At 48.8% G+C, this 25,985-nt stretch overlaps 1 protein-coding gene across 3 annotated transcripts in view; it reads left to right on the plus strand.

The window, feature by feature from the left end:
• The first annotated feature begins 9,798 nt into the window (after positions 1 to 9,798).
• Positions 9,799 to 25,985, plus strand: part of TRAF5 (TNF receptor associated factor 5) — a 47,310-nt gene continuing 31,123 nt past the window's right edge. For 2 of the 3 annotated variants that reach the window (XM_035010486.1, XM_035010488.1), the window contains exons 1-2: positions 9,799 to 9,912; positions 23,043 to 23,137. The gene's annotated coding sequence lies outside the window, so the exon portion shown is untranslated. The remainder of the gene's footprint in view (positions 9,913 to 23,042; positions 23,138 to 25,985) is intronic. The other variant, XM_035010487.1, reaches the window with a different exon arrangement.

A 25,985-nucleotide genomic window follows, 5' to 3' on the forward strand; every position in this document is an offset into this window, starting at 1 on the left:
ATATAATGTCTTTTTCCTCTGGATTATTTTAAGAAAGGTTACATTTTTATTCTGTATTGTTTAATTGTATTTAAACATACAGGGTACAGTTACCATAACTAAGGAGATCTTGAATAATATCACAACAAAAGTTATCTCTTGAGTCATCTAGCATACTTCCCAGAACAGCTTTCATGATTGATAGGGTTTGGCTTCAAGAGGCCTTTATTCCTAAGACCGTTTTGTTCGTATGTTGTTGCTTTTCCAAAACAGAGTTTGAGAACAGTCATTGAGGGGCTTGTCACTTCGCTTATATATGCAAAGGAGTCCTTGTACTATGGTGACTCTTTTCCAACCCCATTCAACAAGTTAACTTCACATCATGAGCCTCAGTTTATTTTTCTTCCCTTCCAAAATCTTACTGACATGACAACAACAAAAATCGAAATAGCCCCTAACGGTGCAGGAAAGCCAAGGCAGGTGCCACCAGCAGGAAACAGGTTTATGACAAAACCTAACAATTGAGGAACCTCTCAATTCCACGAAAGCAAAAGCACAGGGAAACATTCTCAGAAGTGCCCCATACATAATAACCTCAGGTTAGAGGCAGAGATAGGAGCAGCACCCCAAAGATTGCTGCTGCCTGGTATTCATGCCCTTGTGTGTGGGCTGGGTGTAGTGATTTGTTTCTGACCAGTAGGATATGGCAAGGGTGATGACGTCACTTCTGTGGTTAGGTTAAAAGATTGTGATTTCGGTCCTGTTAGTAGACTGTATCACATTCTCTGGTTGCATTGCAGCTGATGAGAGACCGTGAAGCAGAGAACTCAGCCAAGCTGTGCCCTGATTTCTTACTACAGAAACTGAATTAATAAGTGTTGTTTTGAGCTGCTAGATTTGGGGGTGGTACTCATTATGCAGCAGTAGAAAACCAATACAATAGATGTATACTATTTTTTTTTTTTAAGATTTTATTTATTTATTTGACAGAGAAAGACACAGCGAGAGAGGGATCACAAACGGGGAGTGGGAGAGTGAGAAGCAGACTCCCTGCCGAGCAGGGAGCCCGATGCGGGACTCAATCCAGGGACTCCAGGATCATGACCTGAGCCGAAGGCAGTCACTTAACCAACTGAGCCACCCAGGCGCCCAGATGTGTACTATCTTAACAAAAGAAAATTGAAGTGACTAGATAAATGTCAAAGATTTCAAAGCAAAAAACATTATCAAAGACACAGATGGTCATTTAATAATGATAAAGGTGCCAAATCATCAAGAGGATCCCCATGAGAGCTGCAAGTAGGCAAATCCACCATTAAAGTCTGTGATTTCAATACCCGTGTCTCAAAAATTAATAGAACATGAAAAGCAAAAATGAGTAAGAATATAGAAGACTTGAACAACACTATCAATCACCTTTACCTCTAACTGAAATTCATAGATCATTCCACCCAACAACAGAATACACATGAAATGTTTCCAAGATAGACCATATTCTGTGCCATAAACAAGTTTTAATAAGTGGAAAAGGATTCAAATCTTCTGGAGCTATGATGTCCTCTGAATACAATGGAATTAGAAATCAGCAACATAAATCAGCAAAATCCCCAAATATTTGGAAATTATTTCTAATAATTATTTCTAATAATTTCTAATAATAAAAATTTCTAAATAAGCTATGGGTCGGAAAATAAATTACAACAAATTAGAAAATATCTTGAACTGAAAATAAGAACACAATATATAAAAATCTATTGGATGCTGTGAAGTTGTGCCTAGAAGGAAATTTCTAGCTTTAAATATATTAGATTTAAATCATCTAAGCTTTCTTCTTCAAAAGCTAGGGGCAAAAAAAGTAAACTCAAGCAGAAGAGAAGAAATAAAGATCATAGTTGAAAAATAAATAGCAGGAAAACAATAGAGAAAAATCTCTGAAACCAGTAGTAGCTTCTCAAAAAGATCAACAAAATTGAAAATTTATTAGAAAATTTTTTAGATCAAGAATAAAAAGTGCATAAGTTACCAAAATCTAGACTGGAAGAGGGGTCATCATTGTGTAACCTACAGAAATGGAAAGAATTTGTAAAGGAATATTATTGAGTACTTTATGCCAACAAATTGGGAGTTGTTTATGAAATGGACAAATTCTTACCAAAACTGTCTCAAATAGAAATAGAAAATCTGAATCAAGAAACTGAATTTGTAACTTAAAATCTTCACACACAGAGAAGTCTTGTCCCAGATAGCTTTACTGGTGAATTCTATCAAATCCTTAAATAAATAATACCAAACCTACACAAACTCGGAAAATACAGGAAGAAAGAACACTTTCCTACTCATTCCATAAGAGCATTACTACTCTGATTCAAAGCCAAATGAAGATAAGAAAACTTCAGAGTAATATCTCCAGTGAACAGAGAAGCAAAAATCCTTAGGAAGATACCAGCAGCATCCCAAAAAGAATTGTACAACATAACCCAGTGGTGTTTATCCCAGGAATGCAAGTTTGGTTTAACAGTCAGAAATCAGTTAAGGTTGATTTCTTTCTGTCAATAGTTGACAGAATAGGGCGCCTGGGTGGCTCAGTTGGTTAAGCATCTACCTTCGGCTTGGGTCGTGGTCCCGGAGTCCTGGGATAGAGTCCCGCATCAGGCTCCCTGCTCAGCAGGGAGTCTGCTTCTCCCTCTGACCCTCCCCTGTCTTGTGCTCTCTCTCTCACTCTCTCTCTCAAATTAAAAAAAAAAAATAGTTGACAGTTGATTTATTTCTGTCAATAGTGCAGGGTTTCTCAGCGTCGGCACTATTGACATTTTGGGCTAGATAATTCTTTGTTATGCATTGTACGATTCATAGCAGAATCCTCAGCCTCTATCCACCAGGTGCCAGTAGCATCCTCTCCCCCAACCCCAGTTTGACAATCATAAATGTCTCCAGCCATTACCAAATGTTCCCCAGGGAGCAAAATCACCCTCTGCTGAGAATCATTGCTGTATATCACATTAATAAAAGGAAAAGAGAGTCATATCAGTAGACATGACTGAAAAGACATTTGACAAAATCTACACCCATTCAGGATAAAAAAAACCTCTCAGAAAACTAGAAATATAAGAGAACTTCCTCAACCTGACAAAGGGCATCCATACGAAGCCCATAAGTAATGTCATACTGAACTGAATGCTTTTTCCAAGGATTGGAACCAAGGGAATGGTGTCTGTTCTCACAACTTCAACATTTTACTGGACATTCTAGCAAAGCAAAAAGGTGAGAAAAATAAAGGCTTACAGATAGGAAAGGAAGAACAAAAATTGTCTTTATTTGTGGATGACATCATCTTGCATGTAAAAAATACTAATGAACCTCCAAAAACCTGCTGGAATAATAAGTGAGTTTAAGAAGGTCACATGATACAAGATCAATCTAAAATCAATTGAATATATAGTAGCAATGAATTATCTGAAAATGGAATTAAGAAAACAATTTTATTCATAATACTATCAAAAAGAATAAAATAGTAATAAATTTAACAAAAATGTGAAAGACCAGTTCCCTGAAATCTATAAAATATTGCTGAGGCAGATTAAAGAAGGCCTTTTAAATAAATGGGAGGGATATACCATGTTTATGGATTGGGAGACTTAATATGTTAAGATGGTAATTCTCTTCAAATTCATTTATAGATTCAACCCAATCTCTATCAAAATCTTAACAGCTTGTTTTGTACAAACTGACAGGCTATTTCCAAAATTTACATAGTAATGCTAAGGACCTAGACCAGGGGTTAGCAAACTTTTCTATGAATGGACAGACCGTGAATATTTTAGGCTTTACAGTCCACACCTATTGCAACTATTCATCTCTACCCATGTAGTTCAAAACAGCTATAGAAAATATATAAATTAACAGACATGGCTGCACGTCAATAAAACTTTATTTATGAAAACAAATGCCAACCTGAAACTTAGACTAACCAAAACAATTTTGAAAAAGAACAAAACCAAGGGCACCTGGCTGGCTCAGTGGGTTAAGCGTCTGCCTTCTGCTCAGGTCATGATCCCGGGGTCCTAGGATCAAGACCCGCATCAGGCTCCCTGCTCAGGGGGGAGTCTGCTGGAGATCTCTCTCCCTCTCTCTCTCCCTCTGCCCTTCCCCCCCACTCATGCTCTCTCTCTCTCTCTCTCAAATAAATAAAATCTTAAAAAAAAAAACAACTGGGGATTTGCACTAACTGATTGTTATAAAGGGTGTAAAGATGGACATATAGATCAGTGGAACAGAATAGAGTCCAGATGTACACTCACACATAAATGGTTAATTCACTTTCAACGAATGTGCTAGGGTAGTTCAGTGGCAGAAAGGGTAGGATATCTGTATGCCAAAAAGAACCACCCCCCGAACAAAAAAACCCTTCATTCTTATTTCACACTGTGCACAAAAATGAACTAGAAATGGATCATAGGCCTAGGTGTCAGAACTGAAACTATAAATTCCTAGAATAAAATACATCATCAAAAGAATGATAAATAACAGAAAAAAAATTGATAATTTGGATTTCTTCAAAATATAAAAACATCTTTTCAAAAGATGCAACTAAGAAAATAAGGCAAGTTTTTTTTTTTTTTTTTTTTTTTTTTTTTTTTTAAAGATTTTATTTATTTATTTGACAGAGAGAGACACAGCGAGAGAGGGAACACAAGCAGGGGGAGTGGGAGAGGGAGAAGCAGGCTTCCCGCCGAGCAGGGAGCCCGATATGGGGCTCGATCCCAGGACCCTGGGACCATGACCCGAGCCGAAGGCAGACGCTTAACGACTGAGCCACCCAGGTGCCCCAAGAAAATAAGGCAAGTTATTGACAAGGGAAAAACATTTACAGATGTATTATCTGATAAAAGATTTGTATCCAGAACATATAATGAACTCTTAAGAATCCAGTAATAAGAACTCTTACAAGTCAATAATAAGAGGACAAAAACAACAGGAAACAATTAGAATGGGTAGGAAATTTGGATAGAGAAGTCATGCAAATGACAAATGACAAGGGACTACAGGAAAGATGTCACATCATTAGTCATAAGGGAAACACAAAGTAAAGCCACAACAAGGCACCTGTAACACCCACTAGAATGGCTACTATTAAAAAGACTGGCAATACCAACCATTGCCAGGGTTGTGGAGAAACTGGAAACCTCTCATATGGCTTGTAGAAATGTAATATTATGCAGTGATACAGCCATTTTGGAAAACTGGCAATTTCCAACAGATTAAACGTTCACGTACAACACGACTCAGGTATTTTACTCCTAGGTACCTACCTAAAGAGAATTGAAAGTGTATGTCCATACAAAACTTGTATTTTAATGTTCATGGCAGCATTATTCATAATAACCCAATACTGGAAATAATCCAGATGTCTATCAGCTGGTGAATAGATAAACAAAATGGGGAGTATCCATACAATGGCATACTAATCAGCAATAAAAAGGGAGAAACTATTGATATATGCAACAAATTGAATGAACCTCAAAAGCATTATGCCAATTGACACAAAATACTGTGTAGTTATTTATATAAATTTTTCAGAAAATGCAAAACTATAGAAACAGAAAGCAGATCTGCTCTTGCCCGAGTCCAGGACTGCGAGTAGGGATGGACTATAAAATGACACATGGGGTGATGGTTTTGTTCTAAAATTTTATTGTGGTTATGGTTGCATAACTGAATTTACTAAAATTCATTGATTGGGTGAATTTTGTGGTATTGAAAGTATAACAGTAAATATGTTTAAAAGAGGGAAAAAATATGTAACCAAAGTGTGGGCAATGGATGCAGCAGCCCCAGGATTGTGAACCATAATGAGAGGCCCTCGTTGTGCCTGCTGAGAATTGTACGTGGTTTCTCAGGATAGAGGGGCAAGATCATAGACTACGGTGTTAGAGTCAAAGACATTTGAACTTTGTCCGCTTTTCCCAGGATAAGCCCTTTCCTGGCTTAGGCCTTTCCTTCTTAATGCTTCTGTCCTGTTTTCTGTGAAACAGAGGATGTGGCTAATCAAGGTTGTAAGAGCATTGTTTAAAATCTCTCCATATAGGGGCGCCTGGGTGGCTCAGTCAGTTAAGCATCCGACTCTTGGTTTCAGCTCAGGTTGTGATCTCAGGGTCGTGATCTCAGGATCCTGAGATCGGGCTCCTTGCTCAGTGCAGGGTCTGCTTGAGTTTCTCTCCCTCTGCCCCTCCCCCTCCTCTCTCTCTCTCTCTCTTCCTAAAATAAATAAATAAATCTTTAACAAAATAAATAAAATCTCTCCATATAGAGTAGGCTCTATTCTCAAGAAAAGAAAGAAAGAAGAAAGAAAGAAAGAAAGAAAGAAAGAAAGAAAGAAAGAAAGAAAGAAAGAAAGAAAGACTGAATAAATGGTTTCCTTGTTACTGACCAATTACAAAGTCTCACAAAACCAGATTGTGCCAATCAAGCCCATGATCTTACTTCATTGTTCCTAAAGCTAAGTAATAACCTTAAAAATATTTTTAATGCCTTACAGTGACTATGCAGAGTTAACATGTTAAAATGTTTTTCCAAGCACTGATGGGAATTGCATGTGTGAACCTTATTAAAGGAACTGTCAAAATGGACAAAATCTGCATTTAGCCAAGCATACAGTGAAGACAGCAGGCCTAATTTTAAAACAATAAAAATCTAATTTCTCCAACAAAAAGGCTGATGATCACACAAACCATGAACAGAGAAGGAGAGGGCAGAACGTGTATATCAAGTGAGGGATCCTCTGGAACAAATACAGACTATATGGAGATGTATATCCCACCAAAACCTGCATACAGATTGATAGCAGCCTTATTCATAATTGCCAATTAATTCCAATTCATAATTGGAAACAACCAACCTGTCCTTGATCATGTAAATGGATAAATAAACCGTGGTACTCCCAGACAATGGATATACCTTTGGAAAAAGAGTCTTTGGAAAAATGAGTCTTTTTTTTTTTTAATTACACCTGTCATGGGAAAAGCTCCCTGCCTCCAGCACTCCTTTGTCTCTCTTCTTGTGGTGGTCAGCCCACTGACAGGCAGAGCTGGGTTAAAGGTTCTTTGATGAAAGCAAAGGGACCACATGTCACTGGGTCAAAAATTTAAATACAGAAAACCCACAGATATTCATTCATTTATTGCCTCAATGCAGGACATACTTAGTGAGCAAGTGAGCATTCTATGTGCTCAGCACCCAGAGGTTTTGCTGTTATATCATACTTTCCATGTGTTGTTCCATTACAGGCAAAGACTTTCCACTGTGACTTACAGTGGAAGTTAGTGCAATCTAAGGCCAAGAAGAATATTTTTGCTTTTTGTTTGAGCTCACTGACTTCTAGGTGATGGAAGATATGACCTTTTACTGTGCTCTAACTGCCTATATTGATCAGTCTTGTCACAGAAGGGCAGCACGAGGAAGGGAATACATCCATCTACTTTTCCAGTAGGTGGCGCCCTTCCCGCTGCATCAGCACAATCTTTCCATTGACCGCCAGGGCTGCAATCTCTTACCCTATTAATTTATCCAGCAAATGAAACAGCTGAAAGCCATGTCTTTTTAAAGTTTGAGGATAAGTTAGGGTGTTTATAAGAGACAGATAAAAAATTGAGCCCTTTTGTGTAAAAATTTAGTGTATACTCGAGTTTGCCTTTATTTTTATAGATGAACTTAGTTTGAAGACTGGGTTCTGTTCATAACATTGCAAATATTTTCAGAACACTAAAATTGCTAAAATTTGTCTCCTTCTTGTTTTGTTTGAATTTACACCAACCATTTCTTTGAGGGGCACGGTGGTGTGATGGCTAATAGTGCCAGAAGCAGACTTCCCAGGTTGAAATCCCATCTTTCCCAAACTAAGAATTTTGCAATTTGGGGCAAATTGTTCAAGAGACAAGTTTTCTCATCTATAAAATAGGGCTGATGATTAAATGGGTTAATATGAATAAAACACTGAGCACAGTACCTGGCATATGATAAGACAATAAATGTTAGCTATCATCAGCAAGTACTTAATATTGGTTTTATATGTACATTTACATCCTGTCCTTCCCATCCATCTTCAAGATTCTCAAGGAAAGGAATCGTATCTCTTCCATCAGACTGGTTTATTCCTAGGGTCTGTCTTCTCTATTCTCCCAGACACCTTGCCCAGGATTCTGCAATCAACATGAGGAGCTGGGAACATGTCCTTTAGTTCCAACTAGTACCTGTCGAAAATTCCTTTACCTCCCGACTTAGATTCCTAGCCCTGAAGTCATGCAGCCCCCACTTCCCACAATTAAAGATTCACTATCTATCCCAGAATCTGATTTCATTATATTTAAAACTCTGATATGATTCTAGGGACAAATTGTTTGCTTTATTCAGTTGATGGGGAGGAGAAGGGGGGAGAGACCATTGAATTACAGTCAGTGACAGTGTCAGGAGCTCGGAGTATGTATGTCTGTTTCCCGCCTGGCTCCTATGCATATCTGGGTTGTGCATTTCACTAATTCTCCCCTTTTACTGATGAGTAATTAAAACTCAAGGCAGTCCCAGATTTGCCTAACTGAAAGTGAGGAAGCTAGAATTGGAGTTGTGGTCTATTTCATTCCAAAGCCATGCTCTTCATGCTCCATCAACCTTCACAGAGGAGATTTATATATATAAATCTATTTTTTAAGAGATTTTATTTATTTATTTGTCAGAGAAAGAGAGAGAACACAAGCAGGGGGAGCGGCAGGCAGAGGGAGAAGCAGGCTCCCCACTGAGCAGGGAGCCCGATGTGGGGTTCGATCGCAGGACCTTGGGATCATGACCTGAGCCGAAGGCAGATGCTTAACCTACCGAGCCACCCAGGTGCCCCCACAGAGGAGATTGATATAGACTACAAATACCATTCAGAGCAGATGCTCATGGAGAGAGGTATTGTAAGAAAGAGTCCTGTGTTTAGGAGTCGGGAGAGGCGGGTTCAAGCTGTAGCTAGAGCGCAGCTTCTGGCACTTCACTTCAGGTCACTTCTCTGGACCTCAAATAGCTCGTAGATAAAATGAGGAGGACCAGGCCTACTTCACAAGGTTATTTAGAAAATCCAAAGAGGGGCACCTGGGTGGCTCAGTTGGTTAAGCGACTGCCTTCGGCTCAGGTCATGATCCTGGAGTCCCGGGATCGAGTCCCGGGATCGAGTCCCGCATCGAGTCCCGCATCGAGTCCCGCATCGAGTCCCGCATCGGGCTCCCTGCTCGGCAGGGAGTCTGCTTCTCCCTCTGACCTTCCTCCCTCTCATGCTCTCTGTCTCATTCTCTCTCTCTCTCTCGCAAATAAATAAATAAATAAATAATCTTTAAAAAAAAGAAAATCCAAAGAGATGTTTGGGAAGCCCTTGCTTCAAGGGCAACCTCGACACCTCCAAGCGATTGCTAGACCAGCAGCAAGGAGGAGGGCTGGCAAATTTGCGCTACGGCTAAGGAAGATCAAGAAGGACTGATTGGGGGTCAAAGCATGAAAAAGGGTAGGCTGAGCTTGGTTGTGCCAAGTTGAAGGGTAAGATGTATACAGTTCAAAGGCACTTGAGGAAAATCTGAGAAGCTTTTTATTTGTAAGTCCTTGTGATTCTAGTGAGGGTGGGTTAGACTTCTAATGGCTCGGTAACTGCCCTCTCAGCGCCCTGCCGATCACCTTCCCGCGCCTCCGCCCTTCCCCCGGGCCTGCGCCCCTCGCCCAGACCGCTCGCGGGCCCCGCCCCAGGCCCCGCCCCTCCCGGGTCCCGGGCCCGCCCTACTTCTTCCCCCAGCCCGGCTCGGCTCGCAGGGCTCGGGGGCTGAGAGCTTCGCCCCCGCCTCGCCGCCGGCCCCTGCCTGGAGTAGCCGCGCGCCTGCGGACCCGCGCCGGCGGACAACACGCGCGGAGCCACACGTGAGTCCCGCAAGTCGCCGCCCCGGCGGTGGCAGCAGCGACCAGCCCCGCAGCTGTAGGGCTGGAGTGAGGGGACCGAGGAGCGCTTTTCGGCCCGTCCCGTTTGCTTTGAAACCGAAAGCGCCGCAGCGGCACGAGCCCCTCAGCCTCCTCCCCGCGCCCGGCGCCGGATTGCTGGGGCCCCGGGCCTGGCCACCTGCCCCTCCCGCCCCGCTCGCGTTCAGCGAGTCCCGCTACCAGCGCTCCGACCAGTGCGGCCGAGGCCCGGGCAGCCCGCCCGGCAGGTGGCCGCTGCTGCGGGCGAGGGGGTGCGGTGGGGGGGTGGGGTGCAGGAGACAGCTGGGCTCCGCGGCTCGGAGCGGGTTTTCTTAGCAGGGGAAGGGTGCGATGTGGACGCAACTGGGGGTCCGGAGCTGGGGAGCTGGTCCAGAGCGCGGCTGTAGATTGGAGGGACCAGGTTCAGGTTGGGGGAAGCAGGAGGGGGTGGGAGAGTTCAGGAGAGCGAGGGACACACACACACTGCAAACCCTAGGCTCTCCCTCCGAACCCTTAGGCACCGCCGCCACTTCTGCAGGACTTCTCCGACCAGAGAGAGCCCTCCGGAATGAAACTGGAATATTGGGATGAATGGAAACCTCCACAAACTGTTCGACTGAGCGTGCTCATTTAGAAACACTACACAACACGAGACAAACACAACACTGCGTGCACACACACCCTAAGCTGAGCCCAGAGGGGTCTTGGAGGAAACCAAGGTTCAGGGAGGTGGAGTGAGTTGCGCAGGGACACGCAGAGAATTGGTGGGATCTGGGTTTTCTAGGCCAGATTGCCTTCCCCTTGGTCCTGCCCGGCAGGGGTTTGGCGGTTCGGAGACTTTTCAGTGAATCCTGGGGCCACGCTCTTGTGGTTCACTCCGCTGCGCCGCTCCGCCGCTGCCGGCTTTCTCGGCTCGTTCTGCTCCCTCCAGCAGAGTTTCCATATTTGGCTATTTCAGATTTACTTTCTCCTAACTCAAGTTATCTCGCTGTGGCTGGAGGGGCTGCTCTGGGCGAGCGGTGAAGGGTGGAAGGAGGCGTGGCTCCCTGCCCAGGCTGTCACTGCAGCCCCACCCTTCTCAGCCCTGGGCTCCCACCCGTGTGCTGTGAGGACAGGCATCTAGTAACCAATTTAATTCTGTAAATATTTATTGGGCACAAGTGCTGTGTGGCTGGGGCCAGTGGAATACGGTTTCTTCCCCCAGGGGCATTTGCATTTTAAAAGGGCTCTGGAAGACAAAATGCAAAGACACTGAAGTACTTACGGGAATAGAACTGGTTCAGTCCGTGTGAGGGAGTTTTAGGCCGGGAAAGGCCGGGGAGGACCCCCCAAATCCAGAGTGCTGCCGGCCGCTCTGCCCTTCTCACATGGGCCATGAAAGGCTGTTAGCACTGCTGACCGTTGTGAAAACCGCATCATCTGAATACTCCTCCCCCCAGTTCTACTCCAGTTTGCACAGGACAGACATTGCCGCAGGACAGATGGGTGTGAGGTGGAAGCAGAAAATATCCAGCCCCTGTAGACTCTTTCTTGGTTTTGTTATTGTTTTGTTTTGAACTCTGTGGAATGGGTAGGCAGGCACTCAGATCCTGGAATCTCCCTCCCCCTGTCCTAGACAGAAGCAGAAGAAAGTCTCCTATCCGAGCTAGCCTCTGGATATCCTGCTGGAGGGGCGGTAATGGAGGAGGTGATTTTCTTAGGTCCTCTGGGTTGAGGTCTGAGGCAATGGGAGTAGGATGGGCAGTGTGTCCATCTGTCAGCAAGCCATCACCTGAGTACTCATTGGCCCTGGGTGGCAGGGCAGTGGGAAGAATAGAGAAAGGAGAGGAGGCCCCATCCATGACAGTACCAAGTGCAGTAAGTGGGATATTTCAGTGGGGTATGATGTGCAGAGTGAGGGAGCTGGGTGCCTCTGAGTCAGTCCCGTTAGGCTACCCATGGGAAGAGCTCGCCAGCATTTTAGACAAACAGACCTTCTGTGATTATCTCAGCTTCACTGCAGAGGACCCTGAAGAAAAATAAGTCCATGTTTATAAAACTCTTTACTTTTTGAAGCGTTTTCTCATTGCTGTTCTCATTTTGTCCTCCATGAGATCCTAGGAAGTCAGGCCAAAGCAGGATTATTGTCCACATCTCCCAGATGGTGAGGGCGAAGCGCTGCCTGTAGTAACCCTTTAGGCTCTGGTGCTGGGCCAGGTGTCTGCTTCTAGGCCCCCACCCTGGAAGCTAAATCTGCCCACTTCCTCCTCAGCCTGGACTCTGATGACGCATGTCTGGTCTATTCCCACCGACATGGAGCAGGTTCTGGAGACTCTGCCCTGGCCACCGCGCGAACCAACACACCCGCTGTTAGCTCTGCCCAGCTGAGTGAGCTGGGGGCAAGACCTGTGTCTATTCTTGTTGGTATCCTGGAGTCTGGCATAGAGTAGGCCTAAACAGATGTCTGTGTCGAATTCATTTGAGATGCGTCTCCCTTGGGCTCGGAGACTGCTAGGGGCTGATGGCTGGGGGACAGGTGCCAGGCGGGGCTCTAGAGAGGCTGAGCTGCCGGCAGGACTTGCTTAGATCCCAGAAATCAGAAGTGCGCTGGGCAATTTGAAAATAGCCTTTCTTACCTGGTTAACCTCTCCCTCCCTCCCTGGGAGAGGCAGGTGCTGTTCCTTCCACTTAGCTGGCTGCAAGCTAGGGCTCAGAAGTGACTGGAAAGATCTCACAGAATGTAGGGACCTTCCAGGACCCCAGCCCAAGTCTTTGGGCTCTACGTCCCGTGCTCTTCAGTTACTTCAGCTAGAGGAAGTCAGGATTCTGGGTTGGAGGAGCAGGAGGGAACCAGAAAGGCATTCATTAAAGGCTGCCTGACACCTTCAGCGCTGATCCGGGGTCTTCTAGAGCTAATTGACCGAGGGAAGGGGGGAGCAGGGGCAGACCCAATCTCTCAAGAGCTTTTTCTGCCCAGATGGTGGCTTTTACTGAGGCTCCTCTGGGGCAGGAGTCATCACTGAAGCAGAGCTGTGTGGGTGTCTGTGTGTGTGTGTGTGTGTGTGTTGGGGGAAAGAACAGGTCACAGGGGCAGAAGTGATCCCCAGGGTTGGAGGGTTCCTGCCACGGCTGAGGCCAGGGTTAGGCTCCACTGAGTTTGTTGCTTGGCCCAGAGAAAAGCTTTATTTGGAAGGTCAGACAGCTGTGGATCCATGTGGCCCCCGGCAGGCCCTGTCTTGTGAGGAAGTGGGCTAGAGGACCAGAGAGGAAATAAAAGTGAAAATACTCATCAGTCCTGACAGAAAAATTCAAAATCCATTTGCAGCGACAGTGATGAGTCTGCATATTGTTATTAGGAGGCAGATGGTGGTGCATGCTAAGATCAGGTGGCAGCGAGGGCAGGGGATGTCTGCATGTACCTGCAGGGTCTGTGGACCCCGCGTTGAATCACGGAGCCCCGGGGAGCGCCCCTCCCCAGGGGGTGTGAGCAGGGAAGGGGGACCCATCTCACTTTCAGCAGCTCCCCATGCCTCATGGCTGGACACGCACTCCACAGGCTTCTCTGCTCACCAGTTCAGAACATCCCTGGGATTTCCCCCATGGTCTATTTTCTCTCAGGGAAAAGTTACTCTCCTGACCCACGGGAGAACACCTTCTCCACCTTACACCCCTGATTCAGCGCTTTCCTCCCTCTGACAGGTTACCTCCACTGTTCCCTGACCACTGACTCCTTCCTCTACCCCACTAGCTCAGCCTCTGTTAAACAGGAAAACCCCATGTTTCTGCATCCCCTCTTCTCTCCCTTTCACTGAGAAGCTTCTGGAAAGAGCAGTGAGCACTTGCACTTACGCTGTATTCCTCACTCAGTGCCATGCACCTGCCCTGCTGCTCAGATTGCGCGAGGGTTTCTGGGGCCTGGTAATCCTCAGTCGCCAGCCTGCTCTGCAGCTGTTGCCCATCTCCTTGGAGGGTGCCCCACTGTCCCCACTGACGCTCCCTTCCTTGACCTCAAGCTTCTCATCCTCCTCCTGCCCTGCAAGTCTGGTATGAAGCCCAGGCTTTGTCCTCAGGCTGGCCCTCTATCCCCAGCGCTCCTCTCCCTAGAGCCCTCCTGACCTCCCAAGGCTTAAACCAACACCCTTAAGGAAAGGATTCTGTCTCTCCCCCAGCTCTCTTCCCGGCCAGTTTGATTTGTGACACACAAAACCTTCACCATGATATTTCAGGAGCCCCTTAGACACCTGACCCAAGTCATCTGAAGACAAGGAAGTTCTGAGTTCTCCCTAACCCGTGCAGACACCACGGTTCTCCCACCATAACATCTGGCCTGTCTCCTCCAGCCGGTTCTGGGCACCATGGCTGCTACTTGAGTTCCCATCCAGGCGACCTCTTTCCTGGACTACCTTAATTGTGCATTCACGTGCTGCCCTGCCCTCCTCCCGTTTCCCCTCCTGCCAGCTGCAGAGGGGCCGCCCGTAATGCATAGGGGAAATAGTGTGGACTTTTCAGAAGCTGGGAGGTCTGGGTCCGAATCTGAATTTATGGCTTGCTGATTGTAGTTGTATGATCTGGGCAAGTTGCCCAACTTCCAGGAACCTCAGTGCTTCCACGGAGATAGTAATGTCGCTCACTTGAGGTTAGTGGAAGGATTAATGGGCCAATATGTACCCAGAACCTGGTGTCTGGTGGGTACTCAGTAAAGTTGGTTTTCTTCTTCCATGCGTGTGATAGCAGTAGGGAGTTGTGGGGTCTCTGGGGAGGCGCAAAATGTGTGTCTAGCCTAAAGGCATTCAAATTTAAGTTAAAAACAGACAAACAAAAGAACTGCCAAGTGCTGGGGCAGACCATCATTTATACTAGCCTGGTGCTGTCACTTTGCAATCTCTACACCAGGCAGACCTCAGTCTTGGGGGCGGGGTGGGGGGGCAGGTGAGCTGGGACAGGGCAGGGCATGGCGGGGAGAAGCTGGGACAAGCCCTTGGCAGGCAGAGGGCAGACAGCAGCAGATAAGGGAGGCCCAGCCCCCGGGAGTAGGTTTCAGGGGCAGGATTCCAGTCTTTAGAATAATCTGTGGGCAGAGCAGCTGCCGCTTTGGAGGGAAAAGAGTGCTGGGTAGGGAGGTGAATCAGGCACCCAGCAGAAGAGATAGGAAGGATTTGGAAAGCAAAATACAGGCACTGGCCTGATTACCAGGAGCAGAGCCATTCCTTTAGTGGGATCCAGCTATGCCACCAGAGCAGGATGTGGAGTGAAGCTGGCTGGGTGCAAAGCTGCCAGCCAGAGCCCTTTCCGTGCTCCCCTACCGGGCGGGGGTGGGATGGGGGTAGCTTGGAATAGCCAGGCTGCGTGCTGAGCCCTCTGGTAGAGGGGCCCTCGATGCTGGAGGGTGGAGGCAAGCGGGTGGAGTGAAGCCAAACAGTCACGAAAGTCCCTCTTTTGCCTTCATGACATTAAGATTCTGAGGAAGAGGCTGGGCCTCTTAGGTAGATAGGGCCATCTCAGATACCTATGATACAACCTGGGAAAATGGACGTTGCTTCCCTGGGTTAAAGGCAAATAAGTTAACATAAAGTGAAGGCTTCCATGCTAAGGAGTTGCAGAATAAAAGAAGTGATTCAACAGTTGGGTGGGGTTATTCCAGGAATCCCTCCTGAGGAGTGAGGAGAAGTGGACAGGAGGGATGGGAGGGATATTGGACTGTGGGCAGAGGCATTTCAAAGGGACAAAGGAGGGAGTGAATAGCTGCCCTTCATGGATGGGAAGTAGATTATTCTGGAGCAGACTGACTTCCTCACATTGAGGTTGTTTATTTGAAAAGCCAATAATTTGGGATGTTTCTTCAACTGCTCGGTGGCACTTCTGGAGACCTTTCTGAGAAATGTCCGATGCTGTGGATGTTAGCTGTGGACAGCCAGACACTAAATTCTTTAATCCTTCCTTGGCAGTAATTCCATATGTGTGACTTCAAGTGGTTCACTTCACTGATGCTGGATCGTTCCAACAAGTGCGACTTCTCTAGCGCTCATCTCTTCCACCTGCAGGCGTGATGCTTGATTCTTTCGATGTCAGCTCTGCTTGGCTATGTCAAACCGTCTGACTTGTCTGTTTCCAACTTTGTTCACGTCATTTCTTCTGCCTTGAATGCCTCCTGTTTTAATCGACTAATTCATGCCCCTCACCCTTTTCAAAGAAAACTCAACGTCATCTCTTGTTAGGAATGCTTCCCCAAGACCATAACCAGGTTCCATGATATTCTCTGAGGACTCACAGGATTCAGCATATAGTCATACAGCTACGATTTGTTACAGTGGAAGGATATAAAGCAAAATCAGCAAAGGAAAAAGGCACACGGGGCGAAGTCCGGAGGAAGCCAGGCACAAGCTCCAAGAGTCCTCCCCACCAGAGACGTCACAGAGGGTCATGTAATTCCTCCAGCAATGAATTGTGACAATGTGTGAAATGTTGTCTACCAGGAAAGCTCATTAGAGACTCAGTGTCCAGGGTTTGTATTGAGGACTTGTCCTGTAGGCATCCTCTGCCTAACTTAAACCAAAATTCCAGACCTCCCGAAGAAAAACAGGTACTCAACAATTGTTTGCAACATTGTTTGCAACAATTGTTTGCAAAAACAGTTTGGGCACAGTGCACCACCTGAATCAGTTAGGAGAACCTGCCATAAATCCACCCTCCAAGAGGTTAACCAAGGGCCATCCTTGGAAGCAGAACTTTCTAAGGATGGCAGTCTCAGGCCTGCTATGTTACCTCTTTTCTGCATGGCTTCCCTGCATAATTTCACCCATCCGTGCCTAGCTGTGATTATGCCGGGAGAAAATCACTCTAGTTAGAAGCCAGGAGACCTAGGACCAGCCCAGCATGGCCACCTACCGCTGGTGACCTTTTGAACCCCTAGACTCCATTTTCTTCCCTCATTTGGAAGAGGGCAATTGTAATTCTTATTTATTTATTTATTTATTTATTTATTTATTTATTTATTTATTTATTTATTTCAGAGAGAGAGAATGAGAGAGAGCACATGAGAGGGGGGAGGGGCAGAGGGAGAAGCAGACTCTCTGCCGAGCAGGGAGCCCGATGCGGGACTTGATCCTGGGACTCCAGGATCATGACCTGAGCCGAAGGCAGTCGCTTAACCAACTGAGCCACCCAGGCGCCCCAATTGTAATTCTTTGTAGGCCTCAAGGGTGACTGTGAGGACCAAAGACATGACATAGTGGGTACTCCATCTGTCCCTCTTGGTTGAGCTCCTACCTTGTGTCGGGCGCTGAGGGAAGCGTGGTGTAGTGGCTTTGAGAGGAGACCAGCCTGAGATTAAGGCAGCACTTACCACCCGTGGCCCCTCGAATACGTTTCTATAATCCCAATCGGTAGAATGGGAACGCGAATAATAAGACTAGTGCCCATACCTCATTGGGTTGCTGTGCAAAGTGGGAACAACCCATGTAAGTTTCTAGCACATTGTAGGCGCCCAAAGCGGTAGCTCTTCATTCACTCAGCTATCTGAGCGTTTGCTCTGCCAGCACCCGGAAAAGACCCGGCCCCAGCCCTGCCTTCTGTTTGCTGGTGCAGATTCATATTGAACTGATAATTACATAAAAAAACGAATTGCAATCACAGTCTGTGCTATGAAGGAGAAGCACAGTGTGATGAATAGCATACGAGGAGGAAGAGGGGACCGAACCTGGCCGAGGAGGCTTGTGAAGGCTTAGCTGAGTATGAGATGCTTCAGCTGGGCCTCAGGGGGCGTTTGGCTCAGTGAGAGGGAGGCGAGGGCGGACAGGCTGTTTCCGGCAGAGACCGCGGCTTGAGCAGAGGGAGAGGGAGAGCAGCGGGGTGAAGGCCCTGCCGGGGGGGGGGGGGGGGGGGCGGGGGTTGGGGGGGGGGGGAAGAATGACAGGGGGGCCAGGGAGGAGGGAGGGGGGGGGGGGGAAGGGGGCTCCCAGATGACACTGGGGATGTGGGCAGGACCGCTGCAGCATGTGTTAGGGCTTGGGGACATTAAGAGGATTGGGAGGCCGTAAAAGGATTGTGTGAGTGACGCAGCTTGGTGTTTTCAGAAGCTCAGTTAGGCTCTGTGTGAAAAATGCTCTGGAGGAGCGAGTGGGTGAGGGAGACTAGTTGTAGGAGGCTGTGCGGTGGGCCCAGCTGACAGGGGTGGAGGCTTGAATCAGGGTGTTGGTTGTGAGGGTGGTGGAGAGAAGGAGATGGAACGCACCCATCAGGTACACTCAGGGGGCCTCTGTGACTGATAGGATGGGGAGGGGGAGGGAAGGCATTGGCCGGATGATGCCAAGGAACATAAAGAGTGGGTCTTCACCACAAGGGAGCTCTGGAGAGAGAGCAACTTGGGAGAGGGGATGTGTTGGCTTTGGAGTGCCTGCAAGACAGTCAGAAGGAGGCACTGCATAGGCAGCCTGGATGTGTCTAGATGCAGAGGAAGTCCAGGGTGGGGGGAGAGAGACGGTTGGGAGCTGTTAGTTCATACATTGTCTCTGGTGTTGGGCAGTGTGGTTTCAGGGAATCGGAAGGGAGAGTGTGTGTTTGGAGGAGGGCTTGGGGGGCAACAATGTCAGACATTGCTGAGAAGCCAGGTAAGATGAAGACTGAAAACGGACCATTGGCATTAGTGACCCAGCCGTCGCTGCTTTGGGTGGCTTGGTGAGGATGTGAGCCCGGCTGGAGTGGGCTGAGGATTGGATTGAAGAGAGGCCAGTGGAGACGATCACTCCACTGGGCGAGGGTGAGGGTGAATGAAGAAGTTTGGCTGTGAAGGAAGGAGAGAGCTCGAACTTTTGAGAAATAGGGGCGTGTGGATTTTTAGTGTTGCTTTGCTCTCTGGAGAGACCTGTGTGAGCGCTGATGGAAGGAGCCAGCTGACCGGGAGAAGTTGGCGATGAAGAAGGTGGGGTGGGAGACAATGGATGTCAAGTCCATTCCCCCCCCCCCCCCCGAGAAGGCAGGGGTTCAGGGCAGGGGGGGGGGGGGGCCAGATCTGGGGGCCCCCCTAACAGGCCCGGGGGGGGGGGGGGGGGGCCCCCCCCCCCCCCCCGGCCCCTGCAGGGAGACACGCAGGACTGATGTCAGGAAGTGGAGGTCGTTCTGGTCTGAAGACTTCTATTTTTTTCTGTGCAGTAGGAAGTGAAGTTTCTGGGTGAGAGGGGGCCAGGCCCCGGGCGTGTGGAGGGGCGTGGTCAAGGTTTGTGGAGAAGAGAAAGGTTTGAAATAGATACTGAAAACAAGAGAATGAGCTGAAAAGGAAAACCTGGCCTCAAACTCTGTTACCTGTCCGCGTGATGAAGCCTCCAGAAAAGCAACCCTGGCAAATGTGTCAGCTCTCTAGCATCTTGTGAGGCACCTGGGTGAGGGCCCCAAACACGCTGATTGAAAAGTTGGCCTGTCTACCTTTAAAAATCCTTCTCGGCATCTTCCTCTCCTTCCCCGGTACCTGGCTCCCCCTGTGACACGTCCCCAGGGGCTAGTTCACTTTCGTAGGGGTAAGGAGTGGGGCTCAAACTCAGCTTTTCCAGCCCCATCTGGCTGGACCCTCCCCTCCTGACCCTGACTCTTCCTCCCCAAGTCAGCCAGCGTTATTAGCCAGCTTTGCCCCATCTAGCTGGAACTGGTGGCATCTCAGGACCTAGAAAGGGTTGAGATGAGAAGGTTTAGGCACTGGGCGACAGGATGGGCGGGAAATGAAGCTTTTGGTAAGGGAGCCGTTCAGTATCAGCTACTCTCCGTCAGTATCTATGGTGTACCTATCACATGCACTGTCCAGCGTCAGGGCCTCGGTAAACAAAAGAAACGCCTCTGCCCCCGCGGAGCTTGTTTTCTGGCTGGGGAAGTTCGGGGGTAAAGAAGGAAACCTATAGGGTGCCTGACGGTGGTGAGCGCTTTGGAGAAAAATGCCTCGGGAGGGGGTGTGGCGTCAGGGAGGTGGTGTTTCCACGTGGGGCAGTTGGTGAAGGCCTCCCTTGTGAGATAGCGTTTGAGCGGATACCTGAAGTGTGGGAACAAGCCATTCTGGCATCAGGGGGACAGACAGCAAGGAAAGGCTCTCGCACTGGTTAAGAAGGAGCGAGGCCAGTGTGGCTGGAATGTGTGCACAGGAGGAGAGTGCTAGAAAATGAGGAGAGGCCAGATGGTGCAGGACACGAAGAACACTGGCTGTAACCCTGAGAGATGGGGCCACTGGAGCTGAGGAGTGGAATATCTGACTTCTGTTTTTGAACAGATGGCTCTGGCTTCTGGGGTGTGACTGAGCTCTACGGGGAAGGGCAGAGGCAGGAGGCCCGCTAAGAGATTAATGCTGTTTCCAGTGGGAGAGGATGCTGACTTAGAGCAGAGTAGCTGTGCTGAAAGTAGGGAGCAGCAGTTTGAGATGTTTGAAAGAAGATCTGGGAGGATCTGTGTTGTGGGGTGCAGAGTGAGAAGAGCCAAGGGTGACTCCAAAGTTTTGGCCCAAGCGGTAGGGTGATTGGTGGCGCCATTTTCCTGAGGTGGAGGAAGGCCGTGGGAGGAGCAGGTTGGGTGGGGTTGGCTGTGTTACTACCGAGGTGTCTGGTGAACGAACAGGGAGGTGTGGACCAGGCACTTGGAATGAGGAGAGGTCTAGATTGAGGATAGAAATTGGGGTGCTGTCAGCTTCGGATGGCCTCTATGGCAGGAGCCAAGATGAGCTCACAAGGAAAACGAGTCTGGAGAGAAGAGAAAGGTCCAGCACCAGCCTGGGTCCTCTGAGCGATGGGGCAATGAGGAGCGGCTAGTGGGGAGGAAGAGGAATGGTCTAGGAGCTGGCCCAATGGTCCAGGTCTGTGTGTCTCACGTGGTAATCCACTATGGAATCTAGCCCAGAAGCTTGCTTAACAAGCAGACTTCTAGCTACTACTGAGAGATCCCAATTCGGAAGTACGTTATAGGGTAGGCTAAGATATTGCTACACGTAGGCTCCCCAAACAGAGGTCTGTTTCTCTGGGGGAAGGTGTCCAAGCCAGCATCTTTATCATGCTCTAGGGCACACTCTTAGGGCATTTGGTTGTTGTACTTCATATGTAGGCATGGTCCCCACCTGGACTCAGCTGTCTGGGGGATGGGAACTGTCTGGTAACTTGGGGTCCTCCCCCACTGCAGAATGAGGCACGGGCCTCTGCACACAGCAGGCACTGAATAAATGCTGACTAGGGGTGAAGGATGGACATGCGTGGATATTAAGTGCTTATTTATACGTCAGGCACTGTGTGCTGGTAATTTACATGAACGAACACATTTAATCCTAACCCCAAGCCTTAGAGGCAGGTACTATTATTGTCCTATTTTCTAGATGAGGAAGAGATGACGCAGGTAAGTGGATGCAGAAGGACGTGAACCCTGCGGTCTGATTCCAGAGCTGGTCTCTAGGCTGCTTCTCACCCAGACCTCCGTCTCGGTGTCGGGTGAAATGTGGTGCATTTCCCTGTAGCCATGACACAGAGCAAAGAGCACTGGACTTGGAGTCAGGAAGCCTAGAGTGCTGTTCTGCTCCGCCACGTGTTAGCTGTGCGATCTGCAGCAAGTTGCTTGAGAGCTCGGGCCCCGAGTACGTCCTCCATCAGAAGGCTGACGATGGCAATATTGCCACAGGGTTGGTGTGAGGACTGCGTGTGATGCCGTGTGTAAGCCTACAAACTGCTAAGGACTAGTGTGTGTGAGTGGTAGTGTTAACATTATTATCTCAAGAGAGCAAACCGTGGAACCCCTAAGATGACCCAAAAAAGTTGCCAGAGGGGTAGAGATCACAGGAAACCCAAACAGGCCTTGTTTCCCCCAAAACAGTTCCTCTGTACACTTTTTTATTTACTGATGTTTCGGCATGAGATTTGGTTTGATGAGTGTCACTGTTTTTTAAAAGCTGTGATATCCTTGGCTCGCTGATCCCTTAAGCCCTTGTAGAGTTGACTGGCTCAGTTGTTGGGGGGAAAGTCATTCTTTCAAATTCTTTCTCTTCCTCTTGCCCCCCCGCCCCACCCCGGGCTCCCTTCCTTCTCTCCCTCTTCTGCTGTCCTGATCCCAAGAACCCGACGTCCAGGGTTGTGTGAGGGGCTAGAGCGTTCTGTGAGTACGACTCAAGGATGCCCACCCATGTGTGCACTGGGCATCTGGGGTACACCTGGAGTAGCAGACCTCAGGAAGCTTCTAGGTTATACTGCCCCAGTACAGGGCTGAGATGAGAGGGCCACCCCTGGTCCCATCCGCTTTCTCCCTGGGCCCGGGCCAGAGCTGGTCAGGACGGGATTGCTCCGTCTGCCCCTTGCAGAACATTGACTCCTGCCCCAGCTCCAGCCTCTCCCGGCTCTGAGGCAGTGGGCAGTGTGTCACTCAGCTTTGGAGATGTGACCTGGCCCAGAGGCAGCTGTGCATGAGCTCGTGTGAGAGATGAGGCACGGCTAGAATGATGTTGGCCTTTAGTAGCTAAAAGTTGCCAAAAGGTCAAGCCAAGGTCTCTGAATCCACCTCGGCATGTCTGTTGTGTATCCTATGTAGGGAGGTCTCAGGGCTCTCCCCTTTCCCCAGAGCACCCGTGGGCCATGGAGGGTGGGGCTGGGCAAGGCTTCTGATTCCAAGCCCGATCTCAACCTCTCAGCCATTGTCTCTTGGCTGCATCTCCACATTGCCACATGGCTCTGCTGGCCGGGCCCCTGGACTCTCCTTCTCCCCGTGTATGTGAGAAGATAGGATGGTTGGGAAGGGAGAGGGCGAGAAAACCGTAAGGCTCAGATGACGCCCCAGGACGTGAGGAAGGAGGGACCCCCACCCACATTTGGAAAGAAGTCCAGTTGGGATGTGGCGGCCTTTCCCGTGAGGAGAGGTGGGAGTTTGGCAAGAATGAGGGACAGAGGCTGACCTAATCTCAGGGGAGTCCCGCAGGGAGCCCCGCAGAAGTGTGGTCAGGGCTGGGAGAAGGCCACACAGCACAGCGTCCCCAGGGCCAAGGGATCAGGGGGTTTCAAGGAGGAAGTGCCAAATGCCACATAAAGGGCAACAGGGCTACAGTTTAGGACAGACTGGTGAGTCTGATTGTATGATTACAGTTTAGGTCATCGAACTAATAGAATATGCTTTTCCAGACTACCTAGGCCACCCCCCTTCGCCCATCCAACACCCAGAGGATTCGGGCCCCCCGGCTTGTTCAGGGGCAGGGTACAGAGAACTGGGAGAGCAGGTAAGCTGCAGGGAGGTGCCCATGGGGTCCTAGGAGGGACACAGGTCTGCAGGCCCTGCTCCGGGTGGGGGGGGGGTGGGAAGTGGCCGGTGCGGGAGCTGCTGGGCCGGAGCCCACTGCCCACTGCCCGTGACGGGATGGGGGTGGGGGTGCGGGTGGGGGTGTGAGGAATCCGGGCCCACCGTGCTGCATTGTTGTTTCCCCATCAGTGTCTGCGTGTGGTAGGTCCTCAGCAAAGGAGTGATTTACAAAAAGTGACTGAATGAGTGAACCTTTAGTGGAAGATAGTAAAGTGTAACCATGAATTCAGAATAATGCATTGGGTGAAGTGAGGAGGAGAATGTGTTTGGAGGAGGAGACAGAGAAATGAGAAAGGTGGCTCTGGTTAGAGGAAGAGTGATTAGCTTAGCGAAGGGTCCCCGATAAGGGGGAGCAGCGCCTTGTCTTGGGGAGGGGCTGGTATCTGGGGAAATCATGGAAGTAGGTCCAACTTAATGCATAGGTGTGAAGATGAGTCGGCGAGGTGCCGTGCCCACCCACAGGGGTGTGGTGTGACTCGAGCCTTAATGGGGGTGCTGACTGTAGGGGAGGGCACAGTGGGTGGGCTCTCAGGACTCAACTCTGTGATCAGAACTGCCACTCATCACTATCACTTCTGGGCCCGGACAAGGGGATGGGGGGTAGGAATATAGGGATGCAGAAAAAGCAAAGTGCATGCACAGCAAACCGGTGAGTGAGGGAACACACACAAGCATGAAAAGAACATAGGAAGGAAAGGGGAATATTTAGGCAAGTCGCACTGGGGTGGGGGTGGGAGCCCGAGGTCATTGTCTCCTGCGTGAAGGGGTGTCTTCAGGAAAAGAGACCACGCTTTCTCCCTATGGTCGCAAGTGCCTCCTGACTTCCCTCCCTTTGCCTTCATTCTTCCCCAGGTCAGGGAACAGCACCACCTCCACCCAGGTGTTGAGGCCCAATCCTGGCATCAGCTTCCCATCCTCCCTGCCTCCCAGCCTCATATTCAGTCACTGGACTGCCCCATTTCCCTGTCACCACCATGGTCCAGGTCTGCGCTCTCTCCCCGACTGCTGCAGTGTCTGCACTCTATCAGCCTCCTGACTGCTCTCCCCCCGCCCCCGGCCCTCATAGCCCCTTGTCCGTGCGGCATCCGGAGTGGTCTTTGCAGGCTCCAAAGCAGACACTGCCATTAGTTCCTTAAAATACTCATGCTGCTTCCCGTTGCTTTGTTCTTAGAACAGACCCGGACTCCTTCCTGTGGGCGCCCAGGCCCATGTGACCTGGCTCCTTCCCCGGCTCCTGCTGTTCTTCCCCTTGTCCCTGACGGTAGGCAACACGGGCCTCCTCTCTGCTTCTCAAACACAGCAAGGCCTTTCCCAGAACCGAGCGTTAGCCTTGCTGCCCCTCTGCCTGCTGTGTCCGTCCTACTGTCCTCACATCCTTCCCTGGCTGTTCAAGTATCACCTCCTCCATGAGGCCTTCCTGTCTACAGTGGCTGCTTCTGTTTCTTATTTCAACATCCTGTTTATTTCCTTCAGACGACTTATCACAGTTTGTAACTGCCTCCTTTGTCGCTACTCCCTTGTCTCCTCCATTAGGTTGTAAGCCCCGCAGGGGGAGGCTTGGACCCTGTCTCTCTTGTTCTTCCCTGGCCCCCGGAGCCTGATAGAGTGCCCCACATGTCAGACAGTCAGGTTATCCTCAGAGTGGGGGACATTGATGGAGGGGCTCTGAGGCAAATGCTTAATCAGAATCAGAATCATAGCCCTCCTAGCAATTCCTGTGTACCACCATCATAAGCTCTTCATGCATACTGGGGTCAGCAGACTTCTTCTGTAAAGAACCAGATGGTAAATATTTTAGGCTTTGGGCCATATGATCTGAAGCACAACTGTTCAACTCAGCTGTGGTAGGAAAACAACAACAATAACAACCAGCCAACCATAGATGATATGCAAACAAATGAACATGGCTGTGTTTTGATAAAACTTTATTTACAAAAACAAGTGGTGGGCTGGCTGCCCCTTGATGTATGGTATTAACTTATTTAATCTTCAAAGATTCTCTGAGGTAACTACTATTATCATTATCACTGTTTTTTTTTTTTTTTAAAGATTTTATTTATTTATTTGAGACAGAGAGAATGAGATACAGAGAGCATGAGAGGGAAGAGGGTCAGAGGGAGAAGCAGACTCCCTGCCGAGCAGGGAGCCCGATGTGGGACTCGATCCAGGGACTCCAGGATCATGACCTGAGCCGAAGGCAGTTGCTCAACCAACTGAGCCACCCAGGCGCCCTCATTATCACTGTTTTATAGATGAAGAAACTGAGAAGCGTAGAGACTAAGTAACTTGCCTGAGATCATACAGCTATTCAGGAATAGAATCAGGATCTGTGCCCAGGCAGGTTGACTCCAGAGTCCAGAGTGGTGGCCAGCATCCCACACTGCCTCTTGGCAGGCTTTGGAGAAGCAGAGAGGAACCCCAGCACCTCCTTATCCCCTGAGGGCCTCCACTGTTTCCTGGCTATGAGAAATCTCCAAGTTTCCTCATTCAACAAACTGGGGATGCTAATGATGTATCCGTTATTGGGTTGCTGTCAGGATTAAAACGAGACTGTGCATGTAAATTAGCTGGCTCTGAGCCTAGACATAGCCTCACTGAGTGTAATCCTGACCCATATCCAATTCCAGCCCTTAGGTTCCATTCACATCTTTTCATATCGTCTCCTTGCTGTCTGTCTGCCTCATTCAGATGTGCCCTAGGTTGTCTTCGTGGCCCTCCTTCCAACAGCCCCCTTTCAAGAAGGCCTCACATTAATCCTAGAGTTCCTC

Source organism: Mirounga leonina, unplaced genomic scaffold (assembly GCF_011800145.1).
Source record: "Mirounga leonina isolate KUSES-001 unplaced genomic scaffold, KU_Mleo_1.0 Mir_154, whole genome shotgun sequence".
Taxonomy (NCBI): domain Eukaryota; kingdom Metazoa; phylum Chordata; class Mammalia; order Carnivora; family Phocidae; genus Mirounga; species Mirounga leonina.